The 20,044-nt window shown below is 40.4% G+C and overlaps 1 protein-coding gene across 1 annotated transcript in view; it reads right to left on the minus strand.

Annotated features, from left to right (window-relative positions):
• The window catches only part of LOC102694770 (protein kinase C epsilon type), a 128,522-nt gene that overhangs the window by 89,091 nt on the left and 19,387 nt on the right, over positions 1–20,044 (minus strand). The gene's annotated exons all lie outside the window — the stretch shown is intronic.

The following is a 20,044-nucleotide window of genomic DNA, read 5'->3' on the forward strand; positions in this document are numbered from 1 at the left end:
GGTTCTTGTCTGTTAATGTGCCAGGTATTTGTTGAGCAGGAAAGACCACCCCCATAGTTTCAGAGGTATAACCCAGCAACTCAGCAGGCTGTAAAAATCACCGTTCAGAGACCTATATCAATTTAGCAAGTTCATTTCTTCAGTTAAGGTCAAACGGACAGTTAAGGTACAGGATAGCTGCAAGACAGTTGTGTTTCAAATGATCCCCAACTTCACCTCCTCAACACACCAAAACAAAGTTGCGTTTAGAAAATGAAGGATTTTAGGAAGACCCATAAACCTTCTGGACTGTGGCTCTCCAGTTCCAGGGGCAGTCCTCTCTTTGCAGAGAATCACAGGATAAATCGAACAAGCCTTTAGAATGGCAGAAGCGACTTTGGAATGGCAAATGTAGAAAAGAAGGACAGCCTTAATCCCGTGGGCGAGAGATTTTGTTTTAGCCACATTCATGCCCGTGGAGCTACAGACAGCGAGCTGAAGTGTTTGCGTCTTTATTGAAGAGAGCCTGCTGTTCAGAGCCTCTGCCATTTCATTACACAGCAGCCTCCTGCAGCTTTATCTTATTCACACCCTGTGCTAAACTGTGCCACAGCTCACAGGCTCTGCGCTGGTACCAAGCACGCAAGGGCAGTTGGTCTTATGCTTCTTAGGCTTTGCACCTTCTGCATCCACCTGTACCATCAGCTAACAATGATAATTACCAAGCAGAAAGGCTACACGTCATACTGGAAAGAGAGAAAGAGGACCACATGCTGTTCTTTGAGCTCTTTAGTGCATAACCTTGCATTATCTATCAAAAGCTCAATCCATTCATTCAATACAGTCACATTCAGTGCTTAGATTGAATAACCAATTTTTAAATGTCTATGAGCTTGCAGATGCACTAGCTGATGTAGGTTTTTATTGGATTACCACACATGGCAAGGTATTTTGTCCCTACGTTTCTTTACAATAACAAGAATAAAAATGTTTCTTCAAAATCTTACTGTTTTCTCCTACTATATCCTGAGAGAGAATTAAAAACTGATTTGAATCTGATACCCGGGATGAGAACCTTGGATCAATTAGCTGGGCCAAATGGCTCACTCTCAATTGTAACCCTTCTTACTTATGTAACGGTTCACAACAGCCCACAGCTTCAAGCCTCCAAGAGGATTATCCCTCTTATGATATTCCCATCTCAGTGTTTAACATTGATAAGAGGGAAAGATTTAGAAACTTATTTATTATTCAGCATGTTTAAAATACTGTAAACCTGATTTTCTACAATGTATTTCATTGAAAATAATCTCAAGGTGAATGATTTTAAGTGTATGCACGATGACGTAATCTTACATACTGTTCACATGTTGACAGTTTACAGCCAAAATATTTAATATAGGATCCATACAGAATATATAAACAAACACAGCAAAGAACCAATAAAAATAATCAGCAATTAGCAGTCCTATCTGAAGAAACCCCATGAAACAATTAATAACAACTGCCATGTTGCTTATCACACTTTCCCTTTCTGGAATTAAAAATAGATCTATCTCATCACTGTAACTACATATTGTGGGTGCAGAACAGAAATCATGACACTGTGGGAAGGCAGTGGGACTCATCTGTTTTATTACACTAAACAGATGAAAAGAGAATAGAGCTCACATATTCAGTATCTGTAACAAGAGAAACAGAAGCTTGTCTTCCACCTTCCAATGGGTGACCTGAAGCTTTGGACATGGTCTAGTTTATCCATCCTCGATCAGTAAGCTGCTCATCATACTGAGGGTTTTGCTCTCAAAATTACTGAAACACATGCAAGGAGGTAATGAGTGCAAATTAGTAAAAAATGGGACAGAATCTGTCACAGGGCAAAAGAGAAAAGGACAACCAAAAACAGGTCATCAAATCAAAGACAACAAGTCTTGGAAAACAAAGCTCCCAGAGAAAACGCATGCAAGCAGAGTTAGATGTGCACATCTCTTAAAAGCAGAAGGGCAAGGCTGGAAATGAAACCATTATGTTGGAGCATGGCAGCGATGTTAACTGCTTAGCTCATCCTCTCAGAAACTAGGCTCAAATATGAAACTGGGAAATATACTGTACAGAGCCCGGTTATATTTAAATGAAAGGTCTCCAAAAATATGGAAATTATCTGTATTTTCTGACAACTCTTCCTGCCAACACTGGACACGTCTGCCTTCTGCAGAAGCATTTGCATGACCACAAGGCACAGCTCCCTGATGCGTCTGTTCTATTTTGCACTTGGTGTTAAGCCGCATGTACATTGCCTCGGCGGCTAGCCTGCTCATTTTAATTTGGCAGGGCCCCGTGCAATGACATCCTCCTCTGTTGCCAGGCAGACGTCAGGCCAAGTGTTGGCAGCTCCATCACCTGTTCACCTGCAGATCTCTGGTCTGGGCATGGCCCCTCCATGGCTATAACCTGCAGGAAAGGGATGACAGCATGCAGAGAACAGATGAGGAAGCCCAGGAAAATGCCTGCTGGGATGTCGGCATGGGTGTTAGGTTCTACAGGAGTGGGCAGGGGGACATTCTCTATGGCTGTGTATAAGAGATGCTGGCATGAGCAGGGAGAAGTGGGGGCAGGCTGGCGAGGGAAAGAGAGGCAGATGCCACAAGCCCACACCTCACCAATCAGCCGCAGGCGAGACAGTGCCAGAGAGAATCCCTAAGATACACCTGTCATCAGACACAAGTGGGCGGATGGATTCTAAAACTGGCTGAGGAACATAATGAGAAATCAGCAACGCTGAATTTATAGTTATCTAAACCCAGCCATGTAATTTTCCATACTTTAAAGACTACCAAGAGATAACTGTAGCAGAGATTTTCATGTCACTTAAATATTTTGTTGCAATTGTTTGTTGCAATCTCACAAATACAACAGAAAAGGGAGATTTGTGACCTCCTTTGCTTCAACCCATACTTCGTCATGCCAAAGTAACTTCTTCAGCAAATGCAGCTGCTGAAAATAGGAAAGTAGGATTTATTTAGGAAAGTAAATCTGTGTTCGCAAGGGTAAGGGGATAGTTTTATCAACATCCTTCAAATATTTGTAGAATCTTCTTTTCAGTAAGGCAACAGTTAACTTACTCCAAACTATATAAAGTGATTGGTGAGGGGGGATCTAAGGCTGATTATTTATCAGTGTAGCTCCAGCAGACAAAGCCATTTGCCTTCAACATAGATCTCTGACGACCCGCATGCACACCCATATTGACATGTAGTCAAGTATAAAGTTAGTTCTGCAAATTAACTGCCATTTTTAGAGGGTCCAACACGAGTCTAACACCAGCTGTCACTGTCTCACAGCACAGCAGTCCCCAAGGAGTAACTGTGCTTTTTACAGCTCACACACACAGCACGACATGCCCAGAGCCACAGCACCCCAAACACAGACTCAGGCACTTCGGAAGACATCTTTAACCTAAGGTGATGAAATGCTGACATCATTCACTGCACAGGCCTCAAAACTTGTCAGTCTCTCTCAACAAAGGAAAGACAACAGGCGGACTTGGGGGATGATGTTTCCCTGAATTAAAGACTGACAGTAGGAAACAGAGGTACAGTATTTTAAACATTACAATCTTTAACTGTAGAGCGCAGAACAAAGGATCAACAAGTCATTTTCTAATCTATCTAAATTAAAAAGCAAATAGACAAAAAAATTAAATAAAAACAAGAATATGTAATTAAAAAAACCTGTTCAATTCCTTGAAACAGGTGGTTACAGCAAATTACTAGCAATTCCTAACTTCAATGCAACCTGCAAATTCAGTGGAATTTCAGAAATATCCAATATCGGTACTGTACACATAAAGAAAATATATTTTTTGTCAAAATTTGGCATGACTTATAGGAAACAGACACCACTTAGAATAATGACTAAAAGATTCTATTTTTCACTTTGATCATCAAAGTGTCCTCTCCCACAGTGTTGAAACACTTGATGACTGCCTCTTGAGATGAAATTTCACCTTCACCACCCCCATGCACAATGAATTGAATATGTTAATACATGTCCTGGACTCTGGAATGCTTTCCATTTAAGTGCATTTATGCAACTACTGTACTGAAATTTGCAAATAACAAAGAACAGAGACCAATGTGAAAGTATAACATCCCAACAGGTTTGTGCTTAGTTATTACGCAAAGAGAAAGACAGATAACTAATTTAGGATTTGCATTGTTCAGGAAAAATAACTATCAATCAATACTCTAGTAGTAGTTTGTTACCACTCAGGGAGTGACAAACCTGGTTTCTGGAAAATTATAACCCACCAGATCTAAGTCGCTTTTATTGATTGACGGTTAAATCTGAGCCAGTACATCACAAATTACACAAAATAAAATACAAAAAGACACAATACAATTAAAAGCACAGTATTTTATAACCATAGCATTTGCACAAAGCACAGAGCTGAACATTTCCAAGGACTTATAACAGAAAAGATGGAGAATGTTTAAAAGGAAATCTAATGCAATGAGTGAGATTAAAGAAATTCATAATCAAAACAATCAAAAAGAATCGTGTTTTAAAAGACATGTTGCAGCTTATGCCACAACCTTACAACTATAATATTTTCCTTATGTGATTAATGTACTGTAATTCTGACATACGATATACTGCAGCTACATGTGTCATCATGCCACCCAACACTCGATCCTTTGGGATGAAAAGAACCCGATAATTGCAAGGATTTATAATCATTAATGCTATAGATGTTTTTACCCAAACTAACAGAGATGAGAGGGTCAGCTTTGCCTTAACAACTGTGGCAACATATTCGCTTACAATATTGGACAACCTTGGTTCTACAGTTTATCTTCTCTAAAGAGCACAGGATAAGAAAGCACATTAAGATGTGAACAGTGATCGATGGCAGAGCTGGGATACAAACCAGCAAACTCCTGCTGAGGTCCCCTTTACCTTAATCATTTTACCACCTCGTCCAGAGTACCTGTTGTTCTACAGCTTAATAAAGGAAATGGCTGAATCTGCAGTCTGGCCTGTTGCTGTACAATAATGTGCTGCATGCGTCTGATCACAGATTATTAGATTAAAGGCCACAGTTCCGCTTCACAGCACTGAGGCAGGAAGGTCTACTGACCCTTGAATACAAGGTGATGATGTCACCGGGAATGGCGACAGAGAGGAGATGTGTTTTTAACCCACCACGCGGCACCCCCTCCTCCCCACCTCCCCTTTCCTGTGATGTCATGAGGTTCCATTCATGAACTGCCTTCAGGGCCACTCTGAGAGTCTCACAGGTGCAGCAGCCAACTAAATTTAGCAGGGGAAGGAAATGGGATGTGTGTCTACACACGCATTTATGTGTACGAGTGCATGATCACATTTTTTTATTTGAAACGCAGCTTGCATAATATGTGAGCTTTCCTCAGGAATGTGCACTGTGGGAATCAAGAGGTCTGAAACCTTGGTATGTTCCAATTCCATAATATCCATTAATTCACTGGGTGTTCCCTTTACCATCCACATCACAGTAGTGGTGACTAGCATCTTGCATACTGTAGATTATTGTTCGAAGCAGTAAAGTTGGAGGAACAATCACCAAATAAAGTAAACCTTCAGAAATCAGTATACTAGTTTGCTAGCATTTCTTATTTATTCTCAAGAAATAAATTAAAAATACCACCACCAGCACTGCCATTTGTACTGCACTGCAGATAGTAGCTGTGTTAGAGAAAACAGTTCCAAAGGTTTGCACCTGAAGAAAACTAAGTCTGGGTATTTATTCTGTTGGCATTTGACAACTTCCAGATCCCTTTCTATTAGTGAAGAAATGTCTTTTGGCTCCACTTGTTGACAACCTCCAGTCAACTAGTCTGCAGCATGGTTACAGTACAGCCTGTTTGTCAAGCATAAGCTCTTTCTCCACTTAACCCAGATTTATACAGGCTCTGATATATTTGCTTAGATTAAATGTGTTTCTTGGAATTACTTGCTGTTCCCTTTTTTATCACACACAAAAGAACCAGATACCCCTTTTAAAAAATGTCAGAAGACTACTTTTATAACGACTCTTTGTAGAATTCCTAAAACCTCACATTTCACTGTTAAAAGCCTAGCAAGCCAGGCAGAATGGTAGGAGTGATTAAGGTTTAAGAACAATAAACCTCCATTGTATTTAGAAGCTGGGTTGCAACTAGAATTTACTCTATAAATGTTATGCATAGAGTACAATGACCAAAGAAAGCTTCTTTAATAAACACAATAGAAAAAGAACGTATTTTCAAAAGTGAATCCACATAGCAAAGTAAAGACCCTCTCCTCCTGCATACCAGGTAAGGCAAAATAGACACTGTGCTACTTAAAAGTGCAGAATCCTAAACAGTGAAGAAGTCATCACAGGCTGCAGAGACTCTTCACAAAGCCACTGAAGTTACACCAGGGTGGCGAAGACTGAAGAGACTACTGTAGAAAGGTTTCACCCACAAAGTACTGCCAACATTTGCAGACCTTCCATTTTAGTGTAGGATGAAAATAATCTGTCATCTGATTCTGCCCAGACCCCTGGAAGCAAGTAGGATTATTAACATTGCGCAGAATGTAGGTTATAAGCGCTTTGTGGTACATTCTAGCAAACAAGCTATAAATATGTCCAGTGTGACCCAATTAAAAGTGAACCATGAAATGTGGAGTGAAGGTGTTGTATAAATATTTGGGATTACATTTACCAAATAGTATGCTGTACCGTTGACCTCAAACTGTAATCAGCTGGTCTTTAGAGTCCAAATGGTAGGACAATCTGAAACCACCTATACTCAGAAGCTTGGTTTGTTATGCATCACAAAGGGATTTATTTAAAGACCACTGGGGATTATTTCAAATGAACAAAGGGCAGTAAATAAGTACCAAGTTCATTTATGTAATGTACTTTCGACAAAATGACTTTGATTAACCTATTGCACTCTGGATTTAGAAGAGTACCAGAAGTTTTTCGTAGCCGTCAATGTAAAAATCTGTCAGTCAGATGGTGAAGTACCATATCCATTAGGCAGAATGGGGTTCAGAGAGTGACTAAAGCTTCTTTGCTTATGGTGTAATGAGATGGGGAGTCCAATCCTTTTCCTTATGGAAATTATTTCTTTCAGCCTAAGTACTCTTCTTGTTAAGGTCAGAGGAAATAGGAGCGCATGACCAAAACCCATACAATCATATGGGGATGATATGCAAACTCCACACGGACAGGCACTCAAGACTAAAATAAAATCCAGAACCCTGGAGCTGAGTAATTAAGGTCTTATAATTCTGCAAGCACCACCACCAGCATACTCAAGCCAAAGAATGAGAGCTGTCGGAAGTCGGAGAGATGTTGTAAGATAGAGTATCTTGCAACAGGACGAGCTGAGACCTGTTATGCTTATCACTTCACATACTGTAGTTCCACAAGATCATGGGAGCTTATTTCCTGCTGGAAGCACATAGCCTCATAGATGAGCTGTATGCAAACTGAAGTACTTTTAAAGAAGAATCAGATCTAGGCTGACTAGTGAGGGGACAGTCCCCATTCTTGCCTGTGGGTTAGTTATGTTGATATACTAAATGTGTCACTCAGGTTACAATGTAAGTTTCTCCAATATCACATGTTAAGTCCTCTCTCTTTTCTTTCTTCTGAAATTCAGAGAACCAAAGACAGAACTTACTTGCAGAAGTATTTATCTATTTTGAATCTATGTAAAACTGCAAATGTAAACTTAACGGTAATGATCTGTGTGAGCACACAAAACAGCAAGTGCTGGATATTATCAACAGTCACTCTTTTTTCTTTGAACAACTGTTAAAAGACAAATCACACCTTTGGATACAGAGCAGTACTGTGTAAATCAATTATTTTAAGTATTTTGTGGGTCTGTTTAGCATAATATGACAATTTGCTAGCTGTTGCATAGAAACATAATATGGAATAATTAAAGAAAACAAGTTATGAGCTTAGAGTTATGAGCCGTCAGATTCATGGAAATGAAATCATTCGGGTACTAGGAGATTAATCTGATCATCTGAAATGCCAAATCCCTCTTGACAAGACTAGGTGAGGGCATTAATATGAGTTAAAGGCCATCACTGAACATGAAGAGGTGGAAACACCCTTCAGTGCAATGCAAAAATAAAAAAGACTAAGACGCTATCAAGACATATTCTTCAAACGTTAAAAAATGAAACAGCTCATTCACTGGTGACTAGACTCCCATCCATTAGTCACTATTACAGCACAGCCATGCTGCGTTACGTCATTTGTGTTCCCAGCAGAAACTAAACCACGTGGCCCCAATTCCACAATTACTGAGGAGGAAAGCAAGACTGCAGAGGCTATACCACCAAATAAGGCCACCACCTGTTAGTTCAGCCCTGAAATGAGCAGAAAAAAACTGTGTGTAAAGGATCTACAGACACTTTTGAGAGACACTGGACCTGGGATATTATCTCCAAAACATCTGGCAGCATAATCCCTTAACAACATGTTTATTCCAATCATACATGCAGAAACTGAGACATGTACAAGGATATTACTGCACAGCTGGCTCACTGCCCCCATTGTGTTTTATCTTTGTTGATAACGTTAATCTGGAGCATGTTTTAGAAACCTTTATTTGAAAGAGCATTATTGCAGGTTATTTCTGGAATGCAAGGTATTTCAAAATTCCTCTCCGAACTTAGACCATCTTAAGAAAGTATGAAAAGGCAAAGAGAAATCTCAGCTTTTCTTGAGTGGGGTTAAGGGAAAGCTCTTTGTCTAGAAATGTGTTGCAGTGAGATTTGCAACTGCAGAGGAAGAATGGCAAGGAAAAACCCCTCTGGACAGAACTTCAGTAGTGTGTTGATTAGTTCCTTCTAAACAGTTTTCAGGAACTTTTAATTTCCAATTAAACTGCAAATTGTGCTGTGTGATACAAACTATGCACAGAGACAGATTTGCTTCAAATTCTAACTGAAAGGTTGAAAAGTAATAAGCTTCATGTTTTCCAGGATAGGAGAATCACAAAACAAAAAGTGTGTTTTGCTAATCAAACGGAACACTTTGCTACCACGAGAAATGCAAATAAGGACATTTGCTTAACAAAACATCTGTGGTTGTAGAGTGTCTGGTGGCCAGGCAGCCCACAGAGTTCAATAGCTGCGGCAGCTACAGTATCTCGAAGCTCTGACTCCAAGTTGCATGCCGGAGCCGTCTCCTCTAGGCGGACAGATCCCAGCGAGTTAGAGAATGGCGTCAAAACAGTCTTCACTGCTCCACCCCTAAGCATGGGAATTCCCTGTCTCTGGGAAATTCAGGAATGCGATTCTAATCTGTCGTTTCAGCTCAGACCAATAAGAGAGAAAAAAGCTGTTTTTTCAGCCTGGTCTTTGCTTAAGGGTATACTATTCACATGCATCTCTTCTGTTGAGTTTGAAGGTTTGTAGCGCCTTTAGGGTAAGAAATGCAAGTCTGACATTCCACTGTTTTGAGTTCATATCAGTTTTTCTGCGGGATAACCAAAGAGTTCTGAATCCAGTTTGTTTTACAAAGTGTTGATTTTACACATTGTTGGCCTTGGGGGTGAAAAGACCACTATTACATATTATGTACAGTACAATACATATACACCTGTATACACACTGTTTCGAAAGAAACAATCACTGTAACACTTTGGATGCTTTTAACTACACCTATAATTAAAGTAGAACTATCTGACTTAACATACAACCCTAAAAACAGTCTTTAGTTAAACACACAGAGACATGGTGTAAGGGCCCTTTTCTACATTGTACCCACAGCTTTCTACATTGATTTTGTTCCAAAACCTTGGTACAGTGCGACTCGACAGCTCACATATGACGCCAACAGATGACATTCAGAGACACGGGGTAGCTGTCATGAGCAGGGCTGCGTACCTCACCTCCACACTGCACAGCATTCCCAGCACTGTGGGAGTGTCAATGTGAAGACAGGGAGCCGCAGTAAATGTACGAATCCCAATATGCCTGTCCTTGCCTGAACTAAAGGCTAAATTTTGGAGTTGAGAAATCTTCTCAACAAGCGCATAACCTACACGATATGCTGCTATCAGTGCAATAAGTAGACAGGCAACAATATTTCACAAGGAGTTTCCTTACCCTGCTTCTTACTACAGTATGTGCTTTGAAATCTGCATTTTTTTCCTGCTCTTCATGACCTCACCGTACTCAATTACTTAGAAACACGACAAGCACTGAAGCCAATGACTAATATAGAAAGCAAAAGTAAATGTGCAGTGTCTCATCCTAGGAAAAAACAAAACACAGGGTTGTTCCCAACAGAGTAGGATAGGGTCTGTTGTAGCCTACTCAGTGCACCTACTCCTTTGCCACCCTCTGTTACCACAGCGATCTGTTTCGTCTGACAGGCTGGCTGACCCAGTAATCTCTGTGGCGAAAAGAAAGTGACCACCAGCCTCAACCTGAAGCTCTGCTATTTCTCAGTTACGACCACCAGAGCCCTGCCTGGCCAAAATAAAACCACATTAGAGCCCCCCCCCCCCCCCCAAGAACAGAATGAGGGCTTTTTAAAAGACTTTATTTTTTCACATTTGGGCGTTTACTGAGGCTCCCATGCCCCTTTGGTAGTTTAATAATATAAAAACGTAAAACAAAACAAGCCTCCTACACAATGAAACGACTGGGTAATTTAAAAGGTTTCATCCCTGCAGGCTCTGAGGGTTATCTAGGATTCCACAGAAAACAATGGCAGACTGAGGAACACTTAAAAAAATAAGAGCTTTGCTGAATGGGTCACCACAATTCCACCAAAACACACAATATAAAACTGTTCTATTAATGCCAATCCCTCTCGAGTCAGTTGCAAAAAAAGATTTTTATTATTAAGCCTTTATTATGGCCTTTACTGAAGTCTACCACAGTTGTAAAAGCCATTATAAGAGCTTACTAGAGCTAGTGAGCTTTTTGACTATACCTACATCAATCAGAAAAAGAAATATTACAGTGATATCACATGTTGAGTGGATTTCATTTTGGTGAGTTTTGTGCACTGCTGGTTTAGAGACTAAAACTATTTTATTTCTTAATCTGCAAATTGAACTGGTTTTGACCCTGGGTCTGTCATAACAAGAAATATGAGAAGAATTATTTAAAGCCGAGGAAAGTGTAAAAATGATCCTGAAATACATCATTATTATCACAAGGTGATAGGCTCTGAGTTTCGTAAATAACAACAATTATAATGTAGTGTAATTACTGCTCATACACTGCACTTGTAGCACAGTGCGAGATGTCTGCGAGATTTACGAAGCTAGAATACTAAATAAAGCAATGACAATGAAAAATATTACAGGGACAATTGAACTGTTCAAACCCCCTACAGACAGTAATACTGACGAATGCAGTGCCATCGTCCCCAGTAGGCCTCAGCTTTAATCTTGAGCACAAAGAGCAGACAAGAGTGCCAAGCTGTTTTTATTAAGAACAGTTGATGCATAATGGAGTCCTTTCATGAGGAAAAAGCAAAGAGTTTTTTTCTGAGTAAATGAATAGTCTGTTCTGTAAATATACCCAGAACTTCATTATCATGAATGCGGTGAAGCTACAAACCTCAAGGACTGGCACACTTATCACCTGGAAGGACCTGCTCCTTCAAACGAGAAAGCTAAATTAGGGCTCTCGGACTCATGTCTCAAGTTATTTTTTTAAGAGGGGAAACTTCTATTATGACAAAAGCATGAAAATCTCAACATATCGCTCGAGTTGATTGGTTTAGCCCAATGAGATTAGACGCATTTCACTGCATTAGACATCCTGTGCCAGCTCCCTCAACAGAGGGAGCCCAGGCGGTCAGCTACGATGACAAGCATGGATGCTGGCCAGCACCCTGTACTGTTACTGTTGCGAAATATTACTATTCCTTAAAACTACTTAGCACTTTTCACTCCAAAGGATCCCAAATCGATTTATGCCACCCCTAAAGTGTAGCCCTCACCTGTACCAGCAGCTACCCAGCACAGCAGATCAGGAAAGGCCAGACAATGGAAACCCGAAGTGGAATATAGCTAGGATACCACTGTTAATTACCCTACCCATGTGAACAGTGAACGTGGGATCTTTAATGACCAAGCAGTCAGGACCTCAATTTAATATTTAATGCAAATTCAGCAATGGAGGAACAGGACAAGATTAATTCCACACTGAAATGTAGAAAGACAAGGCACGTGTGTTTTTGCTGTTAAACCTTCTTCAGGTGTTGACAAGCTAAAACATTGGCTCTTCTTCCTAAAACACTGTTTCTTTTTTATGGGCTGCTGAGCCAGGACAAAATACAGTACCTTGCAAATATTTCAGAATGTTTGACCAATTTTAAAGTGTAGCATAAAAATACCGCCATAAAAAGCAGAAATGTATGTAAATAAAGTTCTCTCTTTTAAAACATACTTCATTATATTCATTTCAAACCTGTGATGCAAAGGCTAAGATATTTGGGCCAAAGCAGAGAGGAAATAATCATGGGATAATCTGTACCAAGGCACCAGATTTGCTTATGCAATACACAGCAGCAGCAAAAGAATTACTGTATGAGTGCAGGTTATATCCTACTGCCTGTACTGAACTCAAGACCTTGGAGTCTAACTAGGCTTTATTGCTATAAAGTCTATATAAAGAGGGATGCAATGTGGCACTTAATCAGTAAGGTGTTGGTCAAGATTCACTCCATGATTTTGGATTGAACTAGCCTTTCCTGTTCCAAAAACTATTCCTAAAGAGCCAGCCAAGTGAAACCACAGACCACAAACTTAACAAATTAACCTGTTTGGTGTGAAGAGACCAAGAAAATAAACTCAATTATCTTGGAAAACAACATCACGCAGAGAGCATAATTTCCTTTATAAAATATTTTTTAAGTAATTCAAAAAACAAAAACAGACGAAAGACATATTGTGTTCCTGATCTACATTAAATATGCCAAAACTAACAACATTAAATGGGAGCCTGTTTCTACTGAATTGAAACTTAAAAATTACGCCTTGTAATACAGTACTGTGGCACTAAGGAAAAGAATATCTAACACAAAGCATGGTGAAACCTGCTTTGGAACTTTCTGGGGTTTAACAGTATACTGAGCTTCATTATCAAAATACAGGTAATTAATTACTCTTGGACACAGTAACTGTTTAATTTGAGAAAAGGAATTAAAAGGCTCATAACTAATATGCCAGGAAAAACCTATGCTAAGACCTTACAAGAGCTGGATAATTTAAACTGGAGTACATTGACACTTCAGATAAACTGCAGGGGAAAATAAAGCATCAGTCAGGCTTGCATTAAAACAGTCAATAAATCTTTTACCCCTGGCAAATAATACAGGAAGGCAAGAATTGCCTCCGACTTCTCATATCGACCATTACTTTACATCATCAACCACCGCTCAAGTACAAAGTCACAAGCACAAAAACAAGGGCCGCTCACACAAACACTGCCCGAACAGTTAACTGTGAACAGTGAAACATATCAGCTACTGGGAATCTTAGTGTGAAGTGAATAGAAAGAGCTGGATGTTCTCTTTTGAAACTGGTGTCTTTCTTCTTTACGCTGCAATTAAAGAGTTTTTTTTCTAGTATGTGTTTGATGGTTTAGGGGCTAAGAAACAGAGTCAAATATGCTTTATATCAATTGTCTGCTTATGACTCAGCAACTATCGCCTTCAACTATTGGGAGAAAATTCTAGCAAGACAAGACAATTGTCAAGTGCAGAGACTTTGAGTAATATGTAATATTTATGTGATTCAATAAGAAGTTGTAAACAGGACAGATTTGCATAACTGTAAATATAAATCACTAAAGTTGAAAAACTAACACCTACAAAACTGCATGCAATACTTAGCTCTCAACAACTTAACAAGTGTGGACTGGAAAGACACGTGAATGTCTGTCAATTACCGACAGAGAGAGGTGTTCGCAGCTCTGCAGGTGCAAGTGTAATGCACCCTCGCACCTGGAGAAACGTTAAGGCTTGTACAGTCAAGGTAAAAATTTAGTTCAGTTTTTTAATTAAGCGTTCAAGTTTTTGGTTAAATTAGATCTTGCTGACCGCAATTAAATAAAACCTACTGCAACGGTAAATCAAGTAAGTTTGTTACACAGTAGGTTCATGGTGGGGACCTTACACTTTGTCTGCCATGGAGAAACTCAAAGAGCAAAAAAGAATTTCACGGTGTTAAAACCCTTGCCTCATAAAAACTGCATAAAAAGCCTCGTTACTGGAAAGATATTATGTATGCTCAACAAAGAACTGTGGAATATTTATCACCTCCACAAGATTTTAATTCTCAGCCCACACCTTTCGCACCACATGTGTGTGGTACAGAACTTGTCTTCCTTAAATGACAAGAGCATTTTAAATCACAGACAGCAAGTCCGATTATCCCACTCACTGCAAATAAGGCATTCAGAATGTTCAAAAGCTCCTTAACCAACAATGCAGAAGAGGAAGGGACGTGCCTATACAATCTACCCACAAGAGAGCTGCACAAAATGAGAAGGTGGATTTTTTTTTAAAAAAAGCTCAAACCATCCACACTGAATCCCATGCAAACACGTCAGCCTTGAAATAATGTAGGTTTAAGAAGGCAGAGCTCAAGTGCTTTGTGGGAAAATCAAGAAAGCCAGGTAACACAGACATGTGTCTGAAAGGTTCAGCTCTGAAAAAGGTCAGATTTAAGACGATACCCTTTTCAAGTGTTCATGTTCCACTAATACTAGTAATAAAAGTTAGAAATGGAAGTGGAGCAATATCAGCTGCCAATAACAGCTGCAGATGTTAAGAGGGGAAAATAGTGATCTAAAACGCTAGAAGAAAGGGTTGAAGTAAGCATGCGAAATCAGTAAAAATGGGTATCTTTCCTTGCTTTGATAAGATATCCCCAGAAACAGAATGCAAATTGTCAAAGTACAGGCATCTAAAGTGGGGGTTTCTTTTGGAAAACACTGATGTCACCGGACGATCAAGCAGTCATCTTCATAAGCTACTCAAAAAGGCTAGCCCAGCTTTCTTTCCGAGATTCAACCTCATCCCTGTGAGGAATTAAGTTAATGGAATGCACAGAATGAGAGATTCTCAAGTACGACTTCCTCCCCTTCATTTGGAAACTTGTCTCAACTCATCAGAAGGCCTCCCACGGCCATCTGTCATCTGCAGCGCCTCTGTCTGAGCAGACAGCCCGTGTCTGTGAGTCACGGCTGCTCGCGGAGTCTGCTGTGCTGAAGCCTGTTCTGATCACTGCAGCTTGCAGGAGTGAGCAGGCACCCTGGGAAGGATAAGGTCGCATCACCCAGGTCTTCGGCGGAGTCCCGGCATGTGAAAGTGAAGCAAACAGGACGTGTCATGACCACAGCGCAAGGACCAAGGCTTTTAAACATCACCCGTCGGATCAGTCTGCCATGCAAACAGCTCTGTTGAGCTCTGTCGTGTGATCATAAAGAGCTGAAGGTCTTTGACAACCAGCAGCACCCAGGAAACTCTGTCATGTTAGTTAGCTCTTTGCAATGTTTATTTTAGATGTAGTGTGTGCTATCTCCTATTTGAGTGTGATTCGGTCACGGGCTTCTGTCTGCACTCTCCTCAAGACACGAGGGTGTTTCAGGGACTCCTGTCAGCTGCATGAGAAACAGACAGGACAACCGGATCTTACGAGTTAGCACACAATGCAACAAGGTAAAACTGACAAAGACCTAAATACAGACAAAAACATACAATATGTCAATATGTCATCTACAACTTCTGCTAAATTGAGAAAAAAAGACGCAGGTTAGGTTTCAATGCCTTAATACACTTAGCCTTTGCTTTCAGATGTGCACGTCTAAAAAAAAACCCATGGCACTCTGAGGTTTGAGGATAACTTGTTTGTGCACTGGGGCCGTTTATACAAGCATAAGACTGTTTAGGCCAAACTGGGACTCTGGGACGCTTGGTTAAGAATGGAAAGGACTGGCACCTGCGCGAGCTGTCGCTGTAGAAAGAACCCAGACCACAGCACTGGAGAAACACTAAGGAAACAGCCAGGCCTGTCATTAGCAATGGCAACAGCAGGCTCAACATTTGGATTCAATTCATTGCTGGCTCGCGTTTAGTGCTATCATTTTTTTATCTTGCATTGGACAAGGCTGCTCCCAAAGTGGGGCTTTGTCAGTGGTACCAGGCACGTGGTAACAATTCGTGGCACAATTACACAGTCTAATTATTGTGCTGTTGTTCAGCAAATATTTTAGCCTCGTTATGCCATTAATTTCTGACGCTTCACTCTCACATTAGACTTAATTACTGACCACGCTAGACAGCAACCACAGATAGCTCCCACTGTGTTTAACAATTTCATCAGAGCCGGCAGATTTATGTTAATTTAAAATATTCCCTGTGATATACCCAAAAGGAGCGCGTCGTTCCTTTGAGATTTTGGGAACTCAGCAGTCCTAATTTCAACACCGCAGAATTGGACAGGGCACTGGGCTTGTAGCTACAAGGCTACAATTTCAAATCTCAGGTGACACACTGCTGTTGAACCCTAGAAATAAGTACTTGGCTCAAATTGCTCCAGTAAAATGCCCAGCTGTATAACTGGGAACAAATGTAAGTTGCTTTGGATAAATAGTAATGGTAAATAGTAACTTGATAATATACAATAGCTTATTCTGTTTCTTACGGGGGTTGAAGCTTTGCAAAGACCATACTGTCACAAATCCTGCTGCTCTTTATATTCACAAATGGACATAAGGCACTAGTTGATTGCAAATGTATTTTTTAGGTAAGAAAAAGAAGAATACTAGGCAACCTTAATTCCTTATGAATTCCTTTTCAAATTCCCTGCTTGTGTTCTCTCCAGGATAGAGTTGTGTCTGGCAGAAAGTTCTTAAAGAGTGCCAGCTCATCTCGGGAGCACAAAAAAACAAACATTGGGCAGCCAACCCTCTCCCGCCCTGCCTCTGTCCAGAGGGAAAACAGCACTCTCTGATCCACTGACCCAGAGGACCCAGACAGCAATCAGGCACAGGGCAACCAGTCCTGAATTTGCACTGGTTTCCCTGTGTGGAGTCGGAACCCCTAGCGAAGAAGGCAGATCCACAAGAGGCCACTCTGAGCAATGGTGTAATCATTAAAGTGGATGCAACAATTTTCTCATCACTGAAACATGAAAAGATTCCTGCAAATTCTGTACTCCTTTCTGAAGCTTGATGGAAAAGCAGGTCCTTCAGTCAGGACAGGATTATATGCAAACATGTGGCTGTGAATACATGTAGAACCTGGCCTGCGATAAAATAAATGTTCTGCATTCCTACTGTAAGTGTAAAAATAGTAAATATAAAACCAGTAAACCATAATATTAATTAATTAATTAGCATCTTACTTTCTAATGTATCAATCCACTGCTTAAATCTCCTATATAAAGCACTCCAGCCACATTTACAGTGATAAATCAATGCCAGCAACACAAAAGATTTCCCAGATCAGCCCCTCCCACTTCTGGTTCTGAACCGAAAATGAATCAGAGTATAACGCTGAAAATGATTACAGATAAATAACAAACAGGAATGCTAAACACTCTTCATGTGTAGTATACGGGCAACCGAGGTTTCCCACTCTGCAAAAGCATCTTGGGGTTGCACAACCTGGCCTCCCTCAAATTCTCCCTTAATTCAATCGGTGAAGCAAAGTCTCACTTTTCCCCCAGTGTGATGTGCAGAGGGGCACTGGTGCAAAATGGCTGCCACACATCACCTAGTTTTAGAGCTGCTCTTCAGTGGTGGATGAAGTGGGTCACCTCCTTTTTGCAAAGCACTTTCTGATCCTTTGGAATGAAAACCACCACATAATACATGTTTTTTTTTTTATAAACTAAAACATAGCAAGTGATAGGAATTAATACAAGAAAACAAACATCACACAGCACACATCACAAATACCAGGACATGCCTTCCTACTGTGTATTTATATCTCAAGAAACATAAGCCCAAGCCATTATTTCTTTATCTAGGGATAAAGAATGACCTGGAGAATGTCCATGCACAGCTTTCAGACAGGCACACAAAGACAGATAGACAGAGATAGATAGACACTTACACAGAGGTATTTCTTTTCTTAGATGTGTAATGAGATAGTGTTCCGTAAAAAGAATAAAAAAATGACTTCCAAAGCTGCCATTATTGCATTCCAGGGAAATTCAATTACAGCTCACTCTGTTTTGTTTCAATGTTTTTAAGAGCAGTTTAAGGGCAGGGTGATGCAATTGTTGAACAAGTCTGAAAAACAGGTTAACTAGCTTAAGAGCTTGATATTAAAAAAATAATACTTCAGACATCGAAGCCTAATTAATACCATTACAACACACAGAGTTGGTAAAAAAAAAAACTTAATCTAAAAGCAAACTGTGCTTTTGCCACAAAATGCTTAATTTTTCTCATACTGATAATTATTTCTCAATGAAGCTGGGCATGTCAAATTGAATACACCATGTTCAGGAGAGGAGAGGAGCATTACAAATTAATAACAACTGACATTTCAAGAGGCCTTTTTGGCTGTGGATCACATGAGCCAGACACAAACTGGAGTCATATGCTCTCAGTGACAAATGCCTCTCATCTTCAGTTTGTTAGTGAGCAGTTCCCCTTGGAAATGCACATTTTGTAGCTTAGTCACTCGCTCCATCCCTTCCTGCCGTCTGGTCACATTTACCTCAAACACGGGCTCCAAAACAGGCAGTACACTACAGCAGAAAACACCCTCAGGACTGTCATTTACCTGCTCCTTGTCCATTTTCAACACAATTTGCACTGGTGGTGCAACGATTGTAGCACATCTCTGCTTAGATGCTGAAATAAAAGCCAAAAAATGTGTGCTGGAGTGTTTGTGAAGCACATGGCAGCAAAATCTTTAACAGCCCCATTAATCTAAAGATGCAGACGGGCTTGATCCAAAGCAAAGAGAATTTATGCTTTAGCTTCCAACAGCCTGTCTTGGTTATCGGTGACACGAGCCACTGTCCAGCTGATGTGTTGTTAAAGAGAAAAGTAAAAAGAGCAGTGTGTCACACTGCACAGCTGAGCAATGCCCCTGCTATATGCCTATGCCTCTGTTCCACCCTCAAAATCAAAAGCAACAGGCACTGACGGATTGACTGACTGCTCTTGCGTGTTAAGTTATTCACACACTTTCGAACATGCTGCCTCTAATGCCTCCCCAATGGCCTTCCCTGCACCATCTCGCCTCTGCTGTAGTGCATTTGACAATGACAAATTACAAGCCCCCGGCATCCAAAAGCTAATAGCATTTCCTCTTGTCATCCAACAGCCACGGACAGGAGCAGCATTCTGACGGCTTCACTCACTGCTGCAGTTTTGTGACCATATTAAAACAGAAGGAGCAAATGTGGGTCAGGTGTCTCAGCAAATAAATACAGCGTCTGCATACTGTGCCATAGTGACCTCTTCACTTTGTGAAGGGTGTTTTATTCAATACACTTTCTACTTGTTCGAAACTCACCGACAATGAGATCACAGATAGGGAACCATTCCACGGTGACATTTCTGCTTTCCCTGGTGGCATGTACAGTAGTTCACTGCATGTCACCTGTTAAAATGGCTGGAATGCACAGGGAGCATCACTGTTGATGCTATATCCAATTATTGTTTTCAAACCATAAGGCTTCACTAAATCAGTCCGGCACAGGTTCCTCTTAATAATCAATGTATTGAAGCTTACTGAATGTCAATTGTGGAAGTTATTATTTTTTAAAATGCAAAACACCAGTGGAAGAACAGAAACACTGCTAGTCATGAGATAAAATTCTGTGACAATAAGGAAGGAGTTTGGAGAAACATCCACTCACCATTCACTAATGATTTGACAGCTCAGAATCAACTGCTGAGTGGATATGATTTGTGAATCAATTATTTACACAGTGCAGGCATCCTTCCAGTCCATGATGCACATGTTAGAAATACTTCATTTTTCCCCAATAAGCTGCTGAAGCTTAACAATATCTTTGTCTTTAAACCAGTT

Source organism: Lepisosteus oculatus, chromosome 17, assembly GCF_040954835.1.
Source record: "Lepisosteus oculatus isolate fLepOcu1 chromosome 17, fLepOcu1.hap2, whole genome shotgun sequence".
Taxonomy (NCBI): domain Eukaryota; kingdom Metazoa; phylum Chordata; class Actinopteri; order Semionotiformes; family Lepisosteidae; genus Lepisosteus; species Lepisosteus oculatus.